At 25.4% G+C, this 7,819-nt stretch overlaps 1 protein-coding gene across 1 annotated transcript in view; it reads right to left on the bottom strand.

Annotated features, from left to right (window-relative positions):
- Window positions 1–7,819, bottom strand: part of LOC111681544 (protein mesh) — a 31,204-nt gene that overhangs the window by 15,592 nt on the left and 7,793 nt on the right. The gene's annotated exons all lie outside the window — the stretch shown is intronic.

Raw genomic sequence — 7,819 nt, 5'->3', positions numbered from 1 at the left:
GTGAGGTTGCTAGTATTTCTAAGGACTAAAAGTTTGGACAGATTGAAACATTTGTAATTTTTAGATTGCTTGTTTCACTACGACATATTTTATGAGTACGTCAGGTTCCTGGTATTGGACAAATTGTAAAATTTGTAATTTTCATTTGTTTCACTACCAGGTTAAAGTTTAATCTAGTAAATATTTTAATAACTAAGTAACACACATTATTCGAAGAATAATTTAAATGTGTTAAAGTTTTATTTTATCACACGTTTTGTTTGTATTGCATACATAAACATAAGGCAACACATACTTACAAACTCATTTACAAACAACGAATTAAAAAGTTACTCACTTTTAATTTGAAAATATTGCAAAAATACTAAAGTGATTATAAAGAAATATGATTGTATGTTGAAGAAACAAATAACATATCTCAGGTTGACCAGATGACATAATTCCAAGATATTTCTAAATTCTAAAGAGCATTCCAACACTATAATTTGCTATAAATTTCATAAATCCTCTACTAAACTGGCCACCCTATGCTGAAGTATACACATACATCCATGCGAGTTAGTGTAGATGTTGTTGACGATGATGTTGTATGTTTTAACTTTAACCTAAAACAAATAACAACAACAACAGCAACAACTCCAAAACAAACAAAAACATACAAAATTTGGTTAAAGTATAAAATAAAGTGCACTAGCATATATAATTTCTCTTTTACTAAGTAAAAAAACGTGATTAGAATCACGGAAAGTTAAATTAGTTTTCTACTATAAAAAGCAACATAAAACGCCAACAGACTAACACAACCTTGTTGCTAACTTTGTTTTCTTCTAACCAACTACTAGCAGCATAGAATGACTTAAACTATTAAGAAGATTTAATTTAATTCCTAGTCGAAAAAAAAACTAAAATATACAAATACAACCTCTTTGTGAAACATTCAAGAGTAGAAGCTTTAATAAAAACCATAATAAATAATTAAAAAAAAGAAATACACAATAAAACAAACTACTTACAAATGCAGGAACACCGCCCTCTCCATGAGTGGTATCACCACCAGCTTCTGTATGGGCAGACCAGTTAATGACATCATAATTGAATATAGCATAAGTGTAGACTTCATCGGTGGCTAAAACCATTTGGAAAGTATTGGTCTAGAGAAAAAAAAATTATATAAAACAATAATAATTATTATTAAATTAAATTTAAGTATTTAAATAATTTAATTAATTAAATTATGAAAATTGTTATTTTATAAAATTTACTGCACGTATAATAAATTGTTAATTATTTGCTTATTAAATATTAATCATACGCACTGTGAGCAAAAAATAATATGTTATTTTTTTGTATTGCATAAAATAAACAACACATTAAAAATAGCAAACATTAACATAATTTTTTATATAATCTTTTTTGTAACATTTAAACGATAAACTGTTGTCAACCTCTCTCTTTATTCAATATATATTTGGAAGGACACAAGTAGATTGTTTTCGAAATTTTATAAATAGTGCTTTTAGAATAAATTTCTACTCTTAAAATCTAAAAGCACTACATTAAATTAAGAGTGTTTCTATACATATTTCTTAAATCAAAAATATTAAGACCAATTACTAAATTACACACGTACATGTCAAATAACCACGTATCATAAAAACATTTGAAAAATATAACATTTCCAAAATTTTCTATAATATATGCATAAGCTCTAAACATAAATCATATAGTTTGCAGGAAAAACAAATAATCTCCAAAAAAAACATTAAATACAAAAGTGTTGCACACTTTTGTATTTAATGTTTGTATTTATACTGAAACTGTGCCAAAAATAAGCTAAAATTCGAATACAATTTTTTTCTTATACCATCAAACAAATTCGATCTTTCTTCAGAATCCTTCATTAATTTATTCATCCCACTTACCGTAAATAAAGAATTATCAATACCACCAGCAAATGATACATTTTTCCATGTTGTGATAACAACATGTTTAGGTACAAAAGTTTCAGCACCAACAACTCCATCACGTATATCCCACATGGTACGTTCACGTACTTCAACACCGAATCTGTCAGTGCGTGTCATCAGATCACGTTCCATACTGTGAAAAAAAAGAAAAATATTAATATATAAAAAACAAAATTCAACTATTACAACTATGTATGGAAAAAATATATATAAAAAATTTTAAACAAAGAAATATAATAAAAAAGTAAACTAAAAAAATGTTCACACGAGAATTCCAATTAAGAGTGAAGAGCAAAACCGAGACAAATAGAAAACTCTTTTGCCGAATATAAAAAACTTGTCGAATTTGTTTTCTACTAAATTTTAATTTTTTAAAAGAGTTTTATTTAAAAAAATAAATGAAACAATTATAAACTCACTAAACAGTTTTCTATAGAATAGAAATATGTACATATTTTATATGAAATATGAACATTTTTCTATGAAAAAGGAAATATAGAATAGAAAATATATAAATTTTTTCATTTCAAAGACTTTACATCTTTCTATTAAATAGAAAACTTGTCGACCAGTTTTTACTAGAAAAGAACAACAGATTTATTTACTGAATATAGAACTTATTATCTTTGAAATGGAAATTAGTCGAACATCCTTTTAAAGAAAAGAAAACTTATCGAATAATTTTCTGAAAATTCTATAACAAACATTCAAACAGAAAGAATATATTTCCTTACAAAAGAAAAAATACTCGAATATCTTTCTATAAAAAGGAAATTTGTCGAACATCCTTTTATAGAAAAGAAAACCTGTCAAAAATTTTTTGAAAATTCGATAAAACGGAGAGAACATTTTTCTTTAAAATAGAGAACATATCGACCAGTTTTAACTAGAAAAGAACAACAGATTTTTCGAAGGATATAAAACTTGTTAACCACTTATCAATAAAATTGAAAACATCCTACTTTAGAAAAGAAAACGTGTCGAATAATTTTCTGAACATATTTCTATTGAATGAAAAACTTATCGACCAGTTCCATATAGAATAAAGAAATTGTAGAACAACTTTCTACGAAATAAAAAAATTTTTTCGAATATTTTTTCGTTGTTTTATATTCAATATCCAATAAAAGAATAATTACAAAATTAGTCGAATATTTCTATTAAAAAAAAAATTTATACAATTACAAACATTTTAAACATTTTTCTATAGAATTAAAAATATGACTATTTGAATGGATGAATTTTTGAAAAAAGTTTATTTCTTCACATTTTTGGTCTTGATGCCACAAAACTAAATTAAAAAGGCAGTATTCTTAAAAATTTGTCTAGTAACTTTAATTAAATATAAAATATAAATACCCTTTTTTAAATTTTTATTTTGTTACACACTGTTTATGTATGCATTTCATAAAATATTCATAAATTTACATACATTCAAACGCAACTATGATGAAATATTTACACTTTGACAAGCAAATAAAATAAAGAAAAATCCAAAATACGAAGGATATAAGTAAAGTTTCGGATATTTATTTAAAATTTAGTATAACTTGCAAAAAACAAATTAATACTAAAGATCAAAATTTTTACACACAACCCCCGCACTGCACAAAACGTCAACCAACTTGCCAAAAAAAAGGATTTCACTAGTGTATTGTATTTCACAAGCAAAATTAAAAACAAAGTTTAAAAAGTAAAATATATTCGCATACATTCGTTTATCTACTTGTATATAAGACACAAAGAAAAAAGTTTCTGACAGTATTGTTAAAAATGAAGATAAATGATTATGAGTTATTGAGACCGAAAAACGTTACGAAAACTGTACGAATAAACACGTTTTAAACAAAAATACATACAAACGTATGTATTTGCATATTGAAAAACCACAAAATAAAGATACATTCCGAAAAAAACAGAAAACACACACACAGTGTCCAAAAACAAGAAAACTAAAAAAAAAATATTTTTCAAGTTAATTGGACGTATGAGTAATATGGATTGTTATAATACACAAAATATATTACTCATACGCTCAGTGGTGCTAAAAACCCATCAGTTTATTAAATTTTGATATGGACAAAGATTGTATGAAGTAATTGTTTAAAAATTTAATTAATTTTTGGATTTATTTCTATATACATGAAGTCTTTATTCTTATTAATTTTACGCACACATGTATAAAATTATTTGTAGTTAACTATTCCCTGCTCTCTTAGCTGCTGGACTAGGCTTTATTAATGCTCTATTGACTTTCAATTATCATGTTTTCTTTACTCTTATTTAGTAGCCATAATTCATGTCACCATAAATTAAAATTTCTTTTCTTATGACACTTTCAACTCTTAGTTAGCTTGTTGAAACTTATTAGTGACACTAAATCAATTGAGTTCTATGGGAATGCTATGTGGTTGGCATAGAATTCCAACATTTAGTATAGAAAGTTAAAGTTGACATGAACAAGTAGTAGGAAAAGTATAAGTTCGTTTTTACAAAATAAATCACCAACATCAAGCTAAAAAAATATTGATTTCGTTTTTGTGTAATCATGCAAATAAAAATCTTTGTAGGAGCAGGTGTGGGCAAAATATCTACATAATTATCTATAAAATTGATAACTTGCCGAAATAAATTCCAAAGAATTTTCTTTAAAAAATACCTTGTACTTGTGTTAGATATAGGGTGTATTCTATAAAATCCGAAACTTTCTTTAGAATGGAAATCTTGTCCAAAAGTTTTGTAAAGAATAGAAAATTTATCAACGAAACTTCGAAAATATAGAAGAAAAATACCTAATATTAAAGAAAATTCTCAAAGAATTTTCTTCAAAACTGCAAAAATTTTCTTTAAATTTAAGAACTTAAAATAATAGAAGATTTTTTTTAGAATAAAAACATATCAAAAATATTTTACAAAATAGGGAACTTTGGAAGCATTTTCCACAAAATAGAAAACTTTAGAGAGTTTTTTAGTTTAAGTTTTCTATGGTATATAAAACTCGTCGTAGTTTCTTTTTTAAATAGAAAAATTATTCATTAGTTTTCTATAGAATAGATAACTTATAAAAGCTATTTTTCGAATAGTTTTCAAACTGTAATCTAATTAAACGTTTTACATGGACATGGACGGACGGAAGAACGGATGTACAATTAGACAGACAGACGAACAGGCGGACGGCTGGACTGATATCTCTAAATCAATTCAGATAGTTATTCTAAACCGGTTTTGAACCATCGAAAACAAATCACAAAGATTCAAAATTTAAATACAAATTTAAATTAAAAACAATAAAATAGTAAACTTTTCGGAGAGTTTTCCATAAATTTAGAAACTTTAACGTTATAAAATAATTGACTTGTCAAATAATTAGAAATCAGTCCAAACATTATTTGACAGTTTTCTAAAAAAAAAACGTTCCAATCTTTCGAATGTTCAATTGCCCCTGATATTGTACATCCCTGTTTTAAATTAGTTACGCATTTTACCAACAAACAAAAATACACAAGAAACGCATACAAAAGGTATGTATTTAAGCTGATTATTTATAAAGATTAACCAGTGATTTTAGTAGTTGCCACAAAAAGTTGAATAATATATCGAATACATTTAAATAACTACTTAAATAAATTGAAACATTTTTCAAAGAACAATAGATGAAAACAATGTATCTTAAAGTTAATTAACAATAGTAAAATTAATGCCATAACTTTAAGAATATATATGTATGTATGAATTTATGTATATGTTTACTTAACATTTGAGCAACCCAAGGTCTTGTATATAAAACCAAAAATTATTCTATATGTTTAGTAGTTCTTGTTTTAACCCCAGTATTAACCTTATTCTAAGCAAGTAGCTTTTTACAAATAATGCAAAATATATGTTTCTTGCTTTATAAAATTCACACACACTCATTAAAATGCAAGCATTCACATAATTTTGAATTACATATATTTACATATATGGTTCTTACAAAAAAAAAACGAACTAGTTGTTAAAAAAAGTGTAATTTGGGTTAAAACAAAAAAATTTCATGCACAAAAAACAAAGTTTAGTTAAACAACAACAAAATGATTCTGCATTAGTTGCATAAGCTTAACGGTTACTATTACCAACACACTAACACACATAATCCTTGCCACATATACTGTGCTATTACTTAACACATTCTCATATCCGTATTATTCTAAACTGTTTTAGTGATAACATTTAAACGGCTTTTTTCTCTCTCTCTTTCTCTCTCTCACTAAAACAAAAAATTTAACCACAATAAAAATGAGTTTGAATGCATCAAGCAAAAAAAAGCAGCGTGTAAGAGAAATTCTGCCAAAAAGGCCAAATAATGTCGTTTATCACTTGTCGACGCTTAATCCACATTCACCCACAACAATAAGAACCGAAAAAAATTACTGTATAAAAGAAAAGAAGAGACACAACTTCTTATAATGAAAAAAAATATATGGGATAGCATAGAGAGAAGGCTGCCAAGCTATATGAAAAACAATAATAACAACAACAACAATAGCAACAGCAACAGCAACATCAACAACAGGAAAACAGAACTGTAATAAGGCTGAAATTGTCAGTAAAAGTACTGACAATGAAATTTGTAATTTTTGTACTTAAAACATACTTTTTAAGGAATGTAAGTGATTTCCATTTAAGTAATGAAAATGTATTCTTTAGGGATTTTTAGAATGAACATTTCAAAGAAAATAAACTTATCTAATAGATTCTGTAAAAACAACACTGCACCAACTATTGTTTTTCATAGAATTGAAAACTTGTCATATATTTAATAATTTTTGAGTTTTTTCTCTATATCAAAAATGTTCCTTTCAAATTAATTATTAGGTTTTTCATGCAATTGAATTTACTCTTTTAACATATTTCCTTTCAAGAAAACAATTTTGAAAATTACAGTTCATACACTTTCAAAAGTTACTGTCCTTCATTTATAGCAGATAAAAACATACAAATAGTTAGCATTAAAAAAATGTTATTTGTAAAAATTTACAGGCATCTGTTTTTAAAATTTAATTTTTAGCATATACTATTAAAGCAAAATTATTATATTATAACATATAATAATGTTTTAATTTACTACAAAAATATATATAAAAAATTAAAATCTCCTTAAAAATCTTAAAAACACAAAGGAAAAAAACACAATTGAATTTAGTACATATTCAGCAATATTTTGATTGGATTTATTTATTTGTTGTGATAATATTTTATTATATTTTAATTTCAAACAACACTTTTATTATGCTATAAAAATCAATTTAGCTATTATTTGTATTCAGCATAAAATAGTACAGCAAATAATATGAAACACACAAAATGGACCCAACATAAAAATAACGAATTACATTTATTTTCTGCTATTATTTTTTTGTCATTGTTGTCTCACACTTTTGCATTCAACACATAAAAATGTGATTGTAATTTTAAAAGAATTGTTTATGTCCATTATAAAGTAACAATAACAAAATAAAATATTCATTCAGCTACAAAATAAATTATAGAAACGTACATACATACACACACATATATATATCTTCATATACCAAAAGCAGAATAAAACTATTCATGCCAAACATACAAAATGCATTTATACTTTCATACTAGACGAGAATGTTGTCTAACAGTTGTACAACAACAAATAAGTACTTATACAAACATACATACATACATACATACATACATACATACATACATACATACATACATACATAAGTACTTATAAAACAGTTCTAGTTCAGTTCTAGTTCAGTTCTAGTTCAGTTCTAGTTCAGTTCTAGTTCAGTTCTAGTTCAGTTCTAGTTCAGTTCTAGTTCAGTTCTAGTTCA

The sequence above is a fragment of the Lucilia cuprina genome, chromosome 4 (genome assembly GCF_022045245.1).
Source record: "Lucilia cuprina isolate Lc7/37 chromosome 4, ASM2204524v1, whole genome shotgun sequence".
Taxonomy (NCBI): domain Eukaryota; kingdom Metazoa; phylum Arthropoda; class Insecta; order Diptera; family Calliphoridae; genus Lucilia; species Lucilia cuprina.
This window is presented reverse-complemented; position numbering and strand designations above follow the sequence as displayed.